The sequence below is a fragment of the Hippocampus comes genome, unplaced genomic scaffold (assembly GCF_001891065.2).
Source record: "Hippocampus comes isolate QL1 unplaced genomic scaffold, H_comes_QL1_v1.1 scaffold61, whole genome shotgun sequence".
Classification (NCBI taxonomy): domain Eukaryota; kingdom Metazoa; phylum Chordata; class Actinopteri; order Syngnathiformes; family Syngnathidae; genus Hippocampus; species Hippocampus comes.
Window position 1 is genome coordinate 453422 of NW_017805501.1, and position 16099 is coordinate 469520.

At 47.7% G+C, this 16099-nt stretch overlaps 1 long non-coding RNA gene across 1 annotated transcript in view; it reads left to right on the plus strand.

The window, feature by feature from the left end:
- LOC109520128 (uncharacterized) overlaps window positions 1–12460 on the plus strand; it is a 20352-nt gene extending 7892 nt beyond the window's left edge. Inside the window, exon 3 of the long non-coding RNA XR_002169115.1 lies at window positions 8394–12460. This is a non-coding gene — a long non-coding RNA (uncharacterized LOC109520128). The remainder of the gene's footprint in view (window positions 1–8393) is intronic.
- The last annotated feature ends 3639 nt before the right edge of the window (window positions 12461–16099 follow it).

Here is a 16099-nt window from a genome sequence, read left to right on the forward strand (position 1 = left end):
GAGGGTGGGCGGGGGGGGGGGGTTTGCTGAAGACAGATATGCATTAGTGGTAATGCTGAGTCTGTAGTCCCCCATGGCCGACGTAATGGCATACACTGAAAACATCGGGCGGGGGGCGGGGGGAGAAACAATCCAGCGTGAACGCTCCGGCCTGTTGTTGACGTTTGCCCTCTCTCCGTCCTTGTTTGTGCCTCTGGAAGGAAGCCTGAATGCAGTCTAGCGCGGATCCCGTCCCTTGTCTGATTTCAACGTCGAGGGGAGGCTTCCTAAGATGTTCTGAACTGTGCCAGCCTTCGCTGCACAGCGCGCACTCGGCCGCCGTTTCTGCGGCAGACAAAATAAATAGGTTGACGATCTCACACTTGAGGTTTATTGACACCTGGCCCTGTCGTCAGACTGATCTGTCGGGTACGGCGGTTTGGATTTCTTCGACATTTTCACATTGATGCGTTCCGTCCAATTAAGTTTCCCACGGCGCAGGGCTCAATTTAAAACACTCGGGGCCCAGTGAACGTGATTGAGTCAATCACTCGGAGTCAAGGGCGTGTAAGAACAGCAGCGGGACAATAGACCTTGGGGTCAGATCCATTTTCATTTGACATCACATTTCATAGGCGACTCGAGGCAGATTGATTGATTCAGCGCCCCGGTGCATATTAGAGGAGGTGCGACACTTTTAAGGCCCATGCACAGAGCAATGCGTCTTCATAAAGGGTAGCATGCCGATGGAGATGTCTGCAATAGTGCCTTTCTCGTGCTTGCATATTCATGGCCGATGGCTGATGAAAGATTCAAAAGGCCTCAAGTAAAACACTCCATTGTGAAGAAATCCAAGCGGGCTGTTTATTGCTTTCCGGGCCCAAATGTAGAATTTCTTTCCTTCCCAGATTAAGGGATTAACAACACAAATGAGTCGAGACTTTTCGAATGAAGTCCAGACAGCAGCACGTCGGAGGTGTGGGCTCAGCGGGGCTTAATACGGGATTGTCTTTTACGACGTGCTCGACGAATGCGGGGAAACAGCCCGATTAGCTTTGTGCCTCTTGGGATATTGTGGTAGTGAGCGTATTGCATCCATCTGTCTCATCACGACCCTCACCAAGAACCCCCCCACATTGCCCGCCTCATTTCATTTCCAGGTGGGCCTCCCCACCGCCCGCTGCATGCACGTATTAGTGCCTCCTTGAAGAGCAGTGACCTTCAAACATCTTAGTTTCCACACCAGCCTGCTTGACGGACACCCAAACACATACATTTGGTGTGCGCTGTCCCCATCGAGCCTCTGTGAGTTCCATTTATGTAAAACAGTCATTGAAAAGATTCTGGAGAACACTTTTGAGCGAGGACAATAATTTGGGTGTTGAAGAGATGCGTTAATGGGAAGATGTTTCGAGAAGCGCTCAGTTTCATTGATTTCTTTCCGACGGGGATTGAGTTTTTAAACCCCACTAAGTGGACTGACAAGGTGGATTAAGCAGGCATCGTGTTCATTTACGATATGAAACTCATCAACGCGAACAATGTTGACGCTATTAAGCCCCAAAGCACACGCCAGCGCCGACACAGACTAGCAGCAGCGGACAGAAGTGTGCTGGGATTAGATGTGCGGGAAGTCCAGGATCAGACAGACTCATTAGTAGATACGGATACTGGATTAAAATACACATATATACACACACGCGCGCGCACGCTACGTCGGGGCAACCACCACATGAATTGTTCGTCTGTCCCTGATTTATCCTCTCGTTTCGATCCCCGTGTTGGGATTTAGCATCATCAATAACAAAACTTCGTCCGCCCCGGCCTACCTTCTCTGTCAATCCTATCGGGGATGAGACTATACCGGCTTTGTGGCTCTGCGTTCGTGACAGAAAGGCCGGGTGGGATGTGGACTGTATGTTTCCCCCTTAGCTAAGGCAAGCATGCTTTCATGCCATAACAATTGCTCATCTTACCATACAGGCTGAGCCAGAGGCCACTACATGAGCGTGAATAATGCTATCATCCGCCGTCTACCACTTGAGGGCGAGGGGGACAAAATCACGCCGCAAACGTTATTCTTTTCATTCCATGATGTCAAACGTGTTTTTCTTCCGAGACCTTTTATGTTCATCGCACCCGGTTTCTACGTCCGTCTTCCCGCTCCTCTGCGAACGAGTGTCCCCCCAAAGGGGAACGTAGCCTCTTAAATTGGTGTCGATAAGTTTGAGCGCGACCGCGCGTGTGCAAAGTGAAGAATCGTCAGCTGATGCAACCTGTCGAAATGACTGTCGAATGCACGTTCCGGGTGACTATGTGTGTGTGGTTTTCGTGTGTTTGCCAACTTGTCTCTTTTGTGTAGCAGCAGCACTAATGAAAGCAATTGCCACTGCGGCAGCCCAACATCTGGGGCTCTTGTGCGGCGGCGACACAATAGCCGCACAGACGGCGCATGAAAAATGACAAGATGGCTCCACCTTAGCATGATGGACTTGTGTTTTGTAACAGGTGACGAGGACTTTTGATCATCTTCATTTTCCCCCACCTGCGACCAGCTAGTTGTTCCAAGGGCTGGTTGTTGTTTCCCTTGCAAAGCTCCTTTCTGCAAAGTCTCCCCTGGAAGAGCGGAACTGGTTTCCAAATTTTCTTCCAGTTTTCACTCCCCGTCGGCAGTATGGCCGCACGTCGTCGGTTACGCTCATCCGTAAACAAAAGACCCCGCCGATGCTTTTGTAACGTGGGGCGCCAGCAGAGGTGATAATGCGGTGAATCATGAGGATGAGGGTGAAGAAGGTGGGGGTCAGGGGGCTTATGTCATGAGGTCACCCCGGGGGGGAGACAAAACAAAAATAGCTGCACCTTTTCTTGTTTTTGTGCTAAAACGTCGGTGTGAAAGCCTCAAGAGAGGATTCAGGTGTCACGTCTATTCAAAGCTTTAAAGCCACGTGATTTCTAATCGGGGATGACGTCATTTCTTTGTGCTTCCCTCCCGCTGGGCCAGTCCATGGCTGGGACTTTTGCATCCTGGTCCTTCCTCAGTTCTATGCAAAAATGTATTTGCATGAAATCCCACCGAGTTGATGCCGCTTTCTCGCCACATTAGGGTGAGATTCACCGAGAGAGAGCAAGAGCGTGGCAGCCGCACTGGCGTGCGCTAATTGTAGCGGGGGAAAAGAATAAAAGGGAAATCAGGCGCGCACGTGTCGCTCGTCTGTCATACACGCCATTAGGATCGAATGTCTCCGCGGCGGGCATTGATGCATACGACGAGGATGCTCATTGAGATGATAGCGTCAGCAGCAAGCGAAGAGCTTTTACTCACATCCCACGGAATGATCAGCGTTTGCTCGGCCAAAGGAAATTGTTGCACAATAGCTTCATGTGATGTTTATAAACATGTCCGGAGATCCGGTTGTGATCGATACACACCGCAGGGGTTGTTTTGAGGTTCGTGCAGCGCGATGACGCAGTAACACAACATGCACATGATGAAGCCCATGAATTGTCTTTTTCTGTTGATGGCGACCATGTGAGCTCTCCGCGGCTCAGGATCAAACCAATCGCCATCTCGGTGATTTAGCCCTTAAATGTGAGACCCTTTTGATTTGTCATCAAACAGCCTTCTCTTGTCTGTGTTTTTAGTTTTCGACAAATCCTCCAATTTGCCAACAGGGAACATTGGTCCCAACATGCAGGGAAACGCCTAAACAAAGGTTGTCTATCTCAATCATAACAAACAAAATGTTACCCCCCCAAAACCGCTGCGTGTGCTCAGACCGTTGTACAGTCTGAGCTGTTTGGAAGTGGGTCATCTCTCCACAGGACAGCAACAATAACAGAAAAAAAAAAACATAAATATATCTCACAATGGTCCCGCTGTCTGCCTGCGCAAATATAATTACAGTTGGCGGTCGCTACGCGCTTTTCCCTGGCTGGGGAATGAACATCCTTCCAACGCATTGTTTTTATCAGATGTCGGAATTAAGAGGGAAATGTCTTGTGAACACGTGATGACGCTGAGGCTGAGGTTGGGGGGGGTTGGCAGGCTGAGCTGATGTCTTGTCTTTTGTCCTTGCGGCGATATCTGTGTTACATGGCTGCTACTCGACCTAGCCGTTGGCTATAAGCTGTCTGCTTGCATTGTCTCCGTCGTCTAATGCAAGGCTTCTTCACCTTTTTGACCTCGGCGTTGGTGACATCGCTGGACTCGTTGGATCTGTGATCCGCCGAGCGCTGTCCCGTCCGCGCTGGTGTCTCTTTGTGACACGGTCTGGTCTTTTATTCTCACTATTGAGTGGACCCACATGCCGGGCGTCCTCCGAGGCCTTCAGAAAGACCGCAAAGGTGTCCCGCCAGGCACCTGCTCGCCCTTTTACAACTTCACTGGGCCAAACGTGGGTTTGAAAGGGTCCCCTGGGCGGCACTCAGGATTAAAACCGTGGTGCGCCGAGTTGATGGATGGGGATTTTGGGACATCTATGTTGCCTTTTTTTTTCTCACAAGCATGCAGCAGACTTGGAGACAAATGTGAGGCTTTGTTGGACCGAAAGCATACAAGCCAGAAGAATCTATATGCAAACAATAAAAGCGAGATTTTTAGTAACCTGAAAATGCTGAAAGTTTCTGGATGAAAGGCACGTTTGGAAAAAATAATTTTGCGAGTTTGCTTTTTTTTTTTTTTGTGGCCTAAATTGAGTGCTGTGTGTAACTACTAGACACCATTCAACATACTTTCCCTTACATAGTCACAAGTATCCCTCTGAGAAGTCAATAGACAATAGACCGGTGGGCTACGGAAGGAAGGTGGGGATTAAACTGCAGGTCAAGAACAAAAAACCCCCCAAAAAAACAAAACTGAATATTTTGAGGAGCAGATGTTAGGCCTCTTTCTGGCTGAGCATCTTTTGCCCACCCTGCTCCCCACTTTTCTACCCCCCATTCTCTTTAGCGAACACACAAAGGGGCGCTTGGCAAAGCACGAGCCAAACAAGTGTGTGTCTTGTTGCCGGCGGTGACGCAGAAGGACCAGGACTTGGCTACTTGAAGGCTAGTGAGGGCCCTTTTGGAGAACTTCTTTTGGGGTATCTATGGTGACGAAAGTCATTTCTTCACATCGGGGAAGGAGTGCGTTTGGGGTGGGCGGCATGTTCCAAAGGCAACATGCGAGGCAGGTGTTCCTTTTCAGTCTTTTGTTGTATGGTTTTGTTCTTCTGAGAACAGAGGCCTTCTATGCTTCCATCTTTTTTTTCGAATAAATACAGGCACGCGAATTGCTGCTTTTTATTCAAGCTCGAATTCACTCATTTGTGCAGCCCACCCCTAATTTAAATAGACAAAATGTTCTCCCGCACCAAATGTGTTTTCGGCCGGCGCACAAAATGATCCTCGGTTTTGTAAGCCGTGCCGCGAACACAACGAATCCATCCACCGAGTGTCCGCACAGGAGGAGGACATCTAATCTGTCGCTGAACACAACGAATCCATCCACCGAGTGTCCAGTGTCCGCACAGGAGGAGGACATCTAATCTGTCGCCCATTAGGGATGGTAAATATAGTAAGTCATGTTCCCATTCGGCAAGGTGATGCAACCATCCCCTGCGCAGGCTTAAGCCCTTACATGGTTTGTTTTTTTAGCACCATTTTAGAGGGTACATTTACACAAACTGATACAGGCCGCAGATGTTGCGTCACATTTTCCTTGTCGGGTTGCCACCGCGAACCGCTGTGTACATACAGATTTACATCATCAGGATATCTCCTGGAATTATTTGCCAGGCTGTTTTCGGAGTTATATTCGCCAGGCTAAACGGACACATATGGACCTGCCGCTTGAGGTTCCGTTTCACGAGGCGATTCAGAGAAAATCTACGGCAGATCGTATAGCGGTTGCGCAATGCGAGATGTCTGTTTGTAATGGAATGTAATTAACGAAACGACCTGGGCAGGCTGCATGACTCAGTTGTGATTCATAACTCGGGTCATTGCAGCAGATGAAATCAGCTCACTTGGAAATATGAGAGAGGACCGCACAGAAAAGGGAAAGAAAAGAGGACATGTTTAGTTTTTGAAAGGGTTTTCGTCCCGCGGCTGGCGACAACTTTCGGATCGTACGGTATTTTGAATCTCAGTTCGGCGGATCGTATTCAGACAGGATCCATATTGTTCAGGAGTCAGTGAGTATTCTTGCGAAAGTGCATTTGGGTGTGTGTGAACAACACCCCTCTCTGACTGGTTTCCTGTCTCCTCTAAAGCTTGCCCTCAAAGAGCCACACTGGCTTTGACGAGGTAATTTCCCTGGACGCACCTCTGCGTTCACACATGCATGCGGTTTTATTGCTTATAGGTGTCAGTCACAGCAGCACTTCATGGCACATTATTACCTCTGACCGAGGATTTTGTTTTGGCTGTCCCAGGATATTTTGTAGAGCACTCAGACATGGGCCAAGGAAATCTTATTCGGTGTAGATGCAGGATTTATTATTCACGCTAAACTCTTATGTGACAAAATCGGGAGCGGGTCTGAAAGGCGGCGCTTTCCGTTTGGAACGTTTTCTTTGTTGTTATTAAGGAACATAAATGCGATGACAGGCAAACTTTGACTCCCAAGTTGGCACGGGAGTGAGAATGTAAAGAAAGTTTTGCATGTGGGTGGGAGGGGATAAAGGAGGCCTTGAGGGAGGGGGCTGAGCATTGTTGACATGCAGTTTGGGTTTCTATGCCTCATTGTCTGCTCCATCTGTCTGGCTTTATCTCCTCTTCCCACCCCCACTCAAGGCCCTCCTGCCTCAACCTTCCTTCTCCCCCCCCAAAGCGAGCTCACACCCTTCCTTCATTGTAGCACGGTCAGTGACTCCCCCTGCGGTCTGGCAGACGACCGGGAAGCTTCCGCCCTCGGCAACCGCTGGCTTTGTCCGCAACAGACTCGTCTAGAACGCGAGCATCTGCTAGCGAAGACACGGCGCCGGTTCTCGTTGCGCTCAACGGTGCCCAGCAATGCTGTCACCCTTGAGGACAAACATTAAACATTTCCTTGGTAAGGATCCGAGATGTCAGGAGAGAAAAAGTATGACGAAGTTGAGCTTCTTTCCTTTGGCTCGTGCTCCGAGAAAGAGATGGAAAAACAATTAGCTCTCCCATGCCGTTGGGGTTCGTGGGGCCCAACAAACATGATACTGTAGTGACTTCTATGTACATAATTCACCACCAACTGCAAATGTGTGAATGCAATGTTCATATGTTTGTCAGAGAGTTCACGACTATTTGGTAACGGGGTAGAAATAATTGCAGTCCCTTTAAGGACCGCCATTTTAGTCTGCTTGTTTCTATGGAAACTTACTTTCGGCGGGCTTCGTTTGGCGCGAGTGTTTTTTTTTTGTGGTGCAAATAAAGAAACACGACACACTCTCTCTCGGAGTGCGCACGTGAGAAATTGTCGCTTTCTTCGAGTTCTACAATTTCCACAATACTCATCACACTCTAACAGAGAAACGAGAGAGTTGTCGGTCCTCCTTGCAACTCACAGCTGTGGCCAGCAGCCATTTGTATCTACTTTGTATGTCCGCCGAGAATCTCAACAGTGTGAGTGGAAACTTCCGAATCACAGTAGGACATCAATGCAAATGCGGCGTGCCGTCAAACAGGAGAGCTCTTGAAACCGAAGCTTACCAGGAAGCCACAATTTTAGACGAACTTGATAGCACAGACCAACAAGTAGCATCTGACCCCCCCTGCTCCATCTTTTACGTCCACAAAATACTCCTATGGCAGATTTAATGACATTCCAAAATAAGCCAACCAACTGCAGCTCTCAAGACTTGCAAGCATGTTCCAGAATCCTTCTGCAGATTACACATCAAACCCTGGAATCTTGTCGTTCGTCATCTTTGAGATGAAAACGGAAAAAAGAAGCAAGAATGATTGGGACGGTGATTCATGGCTGACGCGGTTGACTAATTCGATCGTGTTCAAAATGAACCATTTTGTCCTTGTGCTGAATCACACTGGCCGATTCTAACTCGATTAAAATGTTGAGTTAATACTTTTTGCGGGTCAACAAAACGGAAAATGGTTGAGCAGCCAAAAAAACCTTCTCGCCGCTGCGGGGCATAATGGCATGATATTATTTGGCTACTTTGCGAGTTATAAAACCAAATACAGTCCTCATCATTTCTCTGCAATTATACATAATTTTCCCGACAAAAAAAAAAAAAAAAAAAAAACAAGTGTTGACTGAAGAATCGGTAGCTTTCAGTGTTTGAGTGTCTTGACTAGTTGACCCGACCGAAGGTCACGCCGGCTCATGTTTGACATTTCCGACAAAGCCATGAATTTGTATTCTGAGGACATTTTAGCCTCGCGTGTTAGGGGATGACTTTTTAGCGGCGTGCCGCAGTTTTCGTTTCTCACCACTGCAGTGCCAACACCCTCGGATAAAACCAGAAATATGCCGCAGACGACGGAGTGAGTAAACAGCATCCGCGCACGAGTTTTCACAGCAGAGCGAAGAGTCGCAGCGCTGCGACATTCCCGACCCTCGGAGCAGCTTTTGCGTCCCACTGAGAGGCTCTTGTTGCTTTTAAGAGAGGTCAGCACTTCAACTGGCTTCTCACAGAGACGCTCTTGTTTTTTTTTTCCCCCCCCCCACATTCCCAAAACAACCGTGGTGGCGAGCCATTAAGAAGCCAAACGTGTTGGGTGCAGTGTCGGGCGGGGGGGTTGAAAAATATTGGAAAAGCAGGAAGGGGGGATTAGAAAAGAGAAGGGTTGTAGATCTTTTCCATATGAGAGGCCTTATGGAGTGGTGTGCATCTCCCCACTCGCTCTTAATTGCGCGCGTTCATGTTGTGCACACTGGGAACTATTTGTTTAGTCGCCGTGATATTACGCGCCGTCCGTGAGTACCGGCACGCACAGAAAACATTTGTCTCCTGCGCGATTCGTACAAGTCGTAACTTACTCGGCCTCCACCTCCTTTGTCTGTTTTATGTGCGCTTCCACCCCCTCGACACAAGTAGGCCAATATAGCGGCGCGCAGGAATGCGAGGCATGGGTGGAACCCACTCTGGCCGCTGCCAAAAGTGGGTGGAGGTGTTGTGGCACAAATATCCCCCTGCGTACAGCCCCCCCCTCCCCACTCCAACCACCGACAGCTGCGAAGTTAGTGTGGCTCGCGCTGACTGACTCATTGTCCGTATCGTAGACGATGCCACATTTGTGAAATGAACTTTAGGAATGTTACATTTCTCACGGCTTTGCGTGGCCAGTCAGTGATATGAAAACGGTGTTGGCTAATGCCAGCTTTGTCACTATGAAACGGAGCCTCAGCAGCTGTCCAGACCGCGTTGTAGCTCCTCCCAGCGCAAAGACGCCCAAAACAAGGTTATTTGGTACCTTTCACTGGTACGTCGCTCCATTTTTTTCACCCGACCCCTGTGTTGTTTGTCTTTGACTGAGAAGTAATCTGATATGTAATTAGTAATATATTAGTGCCATCGGGAAATGAGTTTGCCATGGTTAGTCATTAAGCCGCCACTTTATGTAGGGCGTTCTGTTATCTCCAGCTCACTGCCACAGCCGGATTATCTCCCGGGGGCAAAACAAGAAGTTTGGAATACGACGTTCATGAATAAATGAGCTTTAATCATTCGATTAAAACCTTTACCGCTTCGTTTGTAGTCCGAGCTAATGAGCGACTTGTGTGCTCTTCCACGTACGTGCCCGCTCGCATGTGTTCGTCGGCAAATGTACCCGTTCTGCAGCGGCACAGTGTGTTCTCGACCCGTTTACACCGATGTGTTTTCCACTAACGTGTGTCTGCCGCAGACTGTTACATCTCAACTCCGGGTGTTTTGATAGTGTTTGACAACGTGTGTGTGTGTGTGTGTGCACAGATGTACTCATTGTGGGGAGGATGAGGCCTACATCTTCCTGTCAGCTATCTTACTTCTTTTATAAACTTTCCCTTTTATGCGACGCGCTAGCTCCCCCTACTTCCTTTGGGCTCTTATCCCCAATTCACTTCGTTCCGTCGCCTCCCGCATTACCCCCCCATTGTGCAGCTGACTCTTGCCATCGTTGCGTCGCTTCACATCTTCACTTGTGACGTAAACAAGTAACAGCTGAGGTGCTGTGTTCTCTCGTCTTTTTCCGGCAAAGCGAACAAAGCGCGAGAGTAACGTTGTTGGAAGGTTAGCGGCGTGCGTTCGAAATTGATCTGCAACAAAACAGGATGTGAAAATTTCCTGGCCTCGCTCTCGCATGGGTTATATTTCCCTGATCAACGGACAGCCACCGATGCAAACAATGCGACGGGGCTTCCAGCTGTGCCCGTCCCACATGCCGCAAAGTTCACGCTATTGATTGTGAGGTTCTTTTGAAATGAAAGGCCCCACTGAAATAAATCCATGTCTGTGTGAGTGTGTGGCCCGGCCGCATGCAGAGGGCCTCTTGCTGAACCTCAAGGCCGGGTTATATTTAGGTGGCTGTTTGGCGCCGCGAGTGCTTGAGTGTCTCCTGATTGGGAGAGGCTGGCCGCAAGAATATGTTGCCAGCGTGTCTGACCGCCAACTTGCAGACCATATGTGGGAAAAGGCAAACGGACCTCGACGTGGTTAACGCCGCCGCTTATCATTAGCGCACGGGCACATTGGTCGGTCTACAAAAGTAAAAGCGAGACTGAGAAAATTGCTTTGTAGGCCGAGACGCTTTCTAACATCGTCCCCACAAATGCTTGACTTGGAGCTCAAACAGTGAACCGACGACGTTGTCGTAAACAAGCAGCAACATATCTCTCTGTGACGTTTAAATGAGAAACACATGGTTTCGCGCTACCTGCTACGCAATGGACTGTTGTACAAAGAGGCGGACATGCTAGCTAGCAGTTGCGAGTGAAAGAGAAAGAGAGGAGCCAAGGTGGCGTTATGTCACGGGTCCAAAAATAGCGAATAGCAACAGTGTGGATGTTTCGTATGTGCCAGGAAAAAAACAAGTACAATGAGCTATAATTTCTACCCAAGCATCCCTTGTGATGGCAGCGACTCAAGTTAGCGATAAGGTAAGTTTAGCCAATTGGCAAAATTAATGAGTAGGGGCTGAATAACAAATATTAGCACTTGACCTCTTTACATCCTTTATAAGACTAGACAGGAACTATCCAAACAAAACCATAACTCTGGAGACACAGGCACCAAAGCATCAGTCTTCGGTTGCCAAAAGTCAGCCCTCCACCTTTTGGAATTTTGTGTATTTCACACTGACAAACCATCCGTGGCAGCGCTCCATCTGACCTCGTTTCAGTGCAACGCTAATGCCCACCGCCCTCCGCTTTGACATCAAAGATTTGACTGTGCAGTAACTGTGGCTGCTCTGTCCTGGGCAAAAGTCTCTGCCGCGTTAATGGACGCACGCTTGCACAGGCACGTGTCAAAACACATTCGGTACACTGTACATATGTGCGTCGTATAACACACACCCACACCTGGACCTGCATGTTTGGCTGAGGACAAAGTCTCCCTTTTTTGTCCCCAACTGCCACACCTCCACCATAACCTCACGCAGCCTTCCTGGCACGCTAACAAGATTGAGCCATGTGATTGTGGCCTTCTTTGTCCTCCGCACTTGTTTTCGCTGATGACGAAGCCTTCAGTTTGTACATTGCTGGGCGGGACGCATTCAGCTCGGGATGAACTGTGCTCCTGGAGACGACGGAGAGATAACAGGTCGAGACTCCAGGAGGCCCCGAGAAGCTTCCCAGGGAATTTGGTGGCGGGATTGTTTGAAAACCAGAATCAGAGACACACTGATAGAATAGTTAATTGAGTAGTGAAGTCAGTCGATGGCTGTCGATAGGCTAAAGCTCCATCGCATCACAGAAATGTCGAAAATGGAGGGTAGTGGAACGCGATACCACCTGCATGCAAATCTTATTTATGAACATCATCCGGGTCCAGCTCTCGTGGAAAATTCCACTTTGCACCACGAATAGACATTAGATAATGATTTAAGTTTTGCACAACTGCATTCTTAGCTTTTGTCCTTTGAGCAATAACACATACACATGCACACACAATCGCACACTGCAGGAGGCAGGCCTTTGTTCGAACAGCTTGCACATAAATAGTGTCCAAAAAGAAGTTCCGTAAAGGACAAGGGTGTCCCGATGAGATTGGAAATCGGATTTTGAGGCCCTTGTTTACGCTCTCACCTCATTGTTTTTATTGTTTCGCGCTCTTAGGTCATGACTTCATACCACTCGCTTATCAAGAGAAGGGGGAGGAGGTTTGTTTGCAGTTTTCATCACTAAGCAAACGCAGTAAATGCTCTCCGGCCAAGATCATCTGACATGTTCTGACAGCAATCAAATATTGATTTAAAGGAGATGAGGCAAAGCGTTGCAAAATATTCCAGTTGAATTTATATCACGTGTGCTTGTTTTGACTAACTTTCTAATTCCATTCATTGGCTTAAAAAAGTTTTTTAAAAATTTTTTAGTAGTGCAGTGGAAATCAGAAAATAGCTTGTGAAATTTTCCGAATAACACAAAAGCCAAAACAAAGTCCTCTTATCTCCAACGTCCCAGTTCCAAAACGGTGAGAAGGTCACATCCCAATTTGGATTGCAGTCTGTTTTCAACATGTTACTGCACCACCCACTTTAAATAACGTGTCTTCAATGGTGTCCCAAAACAGACCAAAAATAATGACAGCTCACGTCGATATATGATGCCAAGATAGGAAATCTTTTATTACAGAGAAAAAAAAAAACTTTTTCTTCCAAAATATAGAAATCTGTACAACTTCCGCACAATCAATTTACATGAACTGTACAAATTTACAGCAGTTCATCGCAACATACCCAAGGAAAGAATAAAGAAATGAACACGATAACGATGACATGAGATCACAAGCTTTTCCTTCTTGGGTAAGATCAGATTTTTTTTTGTCTATTTTCTGCTTTTATACGTAAATAGAAAAAAAGGAAAAAAAAAGGGAAAAGAAAATGAACAAAACCAAGGATACGTACGTCTATGATTACAGCTTGAGGAAACTAATTTTTTGGGGAAAAAAAACCAAAACAACTTTGGTCCTTGCCAACACTTTCTTCAAAAATGGCTTCACTTACAAAAAGCGTTACCCATGTTAAAAGATGACTTCGAAAAAGGAACACATCCAGAAAGGGACGGGGAAAAAAAAAACAACCTCAAATTATTGGCACTTCCCATGTGTAATGTTATGCACTCTACCATTGCTTGTACGATTACGATACATTCTACAATATGTAAAACACGTCAAATGTGAAAGTGGCAATAATTTCAACTCGTTGATGACAATTTGACACATACGCAAAAAAAAAAAACAAAAACAAAAAAAACAAAACCTGACTGTTCCCTTTCTGTGTCACGTCTTAACACGTTTAACAAGCTTTTCCTAAGAGTCTTTTGTTGAATGTCCCAGGCCTGAGTTTGGCAATACATTCCAGGAGAGACTCCTCGCGTCTCCAGAAGAAAACATTTTAACATTTTTTGTTTAGTGCATTTCATGTGCTATTTTGCCTCTGACTTTTTTTTTCTTTTTCTTCGACTCAAAAGCACTCTTATGACAATTCTCCAACCTATGTGCGCATGAGCTGAATGGATGCCATTGAAATCGTTACTCCTACCGAGGACGTCCGCCATTTTTTGTTGGTTGGTGGCAACGGTTGAGAAGGCGTCAAAGGGGATTTGGTTCTTTTCTCCAATTTTGGCTCTTCAAATCGATCAAACGGATGAAAACAAAAATCTCAGGGAGGGGAGAGGGGGGAATCTACCAGTGTGACCGTAAAATACAACTACCATAAAATGTGTGACATGAATAGGAAAAGGGGGGGGGGGCAGTGGTGGAAAGAAACTAAACCAGCTCTTCTTCGGGACATTTTTTTTTTTTTTTAATGCCACGCAGTGCTGACGAGCATATCAGCAGAGTGGGGCAAATAGGGGGTGCAGTGCGTCAAAGGCTAGAGCTCCATTACCCATGATCCTCTCAGGCTTAGGTGGGGTGGCGGGGTGGGGGGCTTAAAAACACCAAGCCTGCTGTGACAGATACAGCCCCAGCCCCAGAACCGGGTGTGGGCGCAGCCATCACATCCTTTCATATGCATGTAAACAATGATGCTACTCAGTAATTAAATGCAGCGCAATCCAGTGAGATGAAAACGAGACAACAATGCTGTGGTACCCTCAATTATTCATCTTCTTTCTTACGAGTTTCTCGCTAACCCGCGCCACCCGCTTCCACGTTTGTGTGTGTGTTTGTGTGCCTGTGTGTGTGTGTGTGTGCTGGTTTGTTTATCCGTCACTGTGAGGAAGTGCTGAAGGCATCGGGGTGGGGGATGCTGAACACGTTTGGAGCAGGGAAGGCCAGAGGGATTTTAGCTGCCCTGGACACGAGTCCGGCCCTGGCCCTGCCCTGCTCCTTTATCACAAAGCAGAAACCCCCACGTCCCGGCGTTCCTTCACCGATCCCAACGTGGGTGATGGACGGTGATATGTGTCACATTAAGTCGACCTGCACTAGCGTGGTTAGGGCGGTGCTATCAGGCTAGCAGTGCTGGCGTTGCTTTTGGCTGAAAGGGAGGTCTGAGGCTGGTGGGTGTGTGGGTGTGTGTGTAGGGCGGGGGGTGATATGTGGCAGTTGAGGCACTCGAAGTCGGACGAGGGGGAGGGCGAAGCTGCCAGGCTGTTTGTGTGTGAGGGCAGTCTGGACCACCAGGTTGTCCGGTGATCACTTGGAAATCACTTAATGGCTCATAATCATGAGAGGAGGTAAGGCAAAATGCACCTCCAAAGCTTATAAAAGGACTTCCCTTTGAAAAAGTAAGGGCCCTTGGAGATCACTGAGAACCAGTGAAGTCACAGGCTGACAAGGCCTGGTGTCGCTTTCAAAGTTCAAGTCAAAAATGAACATCTGACAGTCAGTGCTCCGTGCCCCCATCACTTAGTCCAGACCCTCGGGATCAAACCCATCAGCTCCGTGAACAGTGCCACGAGAACACCGCGGCTTCTCGCCTACCACCAACAAACAACCTCCATCTTCAAGAAAAGCTCTGAAATGTTCACAAATACAGTGTTAAAAAAACCAAAAAAACATGAAATCCAGAGTCTCGCACTCCCCGCCGAACAGACAGCCGTCTAGTCCAACCGGAGAGCTACAGTATGAACAAAAACAGATATGGAGGGCGAGGGGGAAAAAATGGTGTGAAAGTTGACATTCGAATGGATGGAATGCAGGCGATTTAAAAAAGAAAAAAAAAAGTATACATCCCACACAATCTAACGTCAAAGTGCATTCAATGTCAATTCTAACAGATTTGGATCGAATTGGCCCCCCTCCCTCTTTGCTACACTTTGAAATTTGGCGAAACAGGAGATCGTATGGTGAAGGAAAAGAGGGCAAGCACAGGAACTTGATTGTGAATTTAAACATTCTTTAAATTGACGAGGGGGTATTGGGGGAGGGGCTGACAGGTCCTCTGGCCTTCCCCAAAAAGCTACAGATAACATGGTTCGTGGGATTGCAGCGGACACGCCGGTATCCATTGGTAACAGGTGTCGCAAACACTTGCACTTCCATACAGGCCAGGAGGAGGTTGAGTCACTGAGGGGGAAAGTTGAGGACGGCGGCTTCAGTCGCTTGCAGGTAAAGATTCCCTGTGGTCCAAATTGGGGATTATACAGAAAATAGAGGCTTCCATGAGAGCTGCTTTACCTCAATGGGCCGAACCCTCAACTTCCTCCTCAATAAAACAACTTTCAATTTTTGAATATTAATGGGGATAATAATTCTAGGAATACATTCCATACAATTTGGTATTTTTTTTTTTTTTGTGCCGTGGTATGTTAAGCATGTACCCATCGTAACCACAAGTAAGAAAAGTGCAAAGTCAATGCTGACAGCCCCTTGAGGGATGAAGCTGGTCACCATGTTTACAGTCGAGGGTTGGGGTTCCTGGTCGGGTGGTGTAGCTGCCCCAACAGTTCCATCTCCACAAGGGCTCTCCTAAAAATGGAGTACCCAGCTGATCCAATGACACAACAGAACAGATGATCATGGGGGGACGGGTGGGACGGGTGGTGATGGGGGTGTGG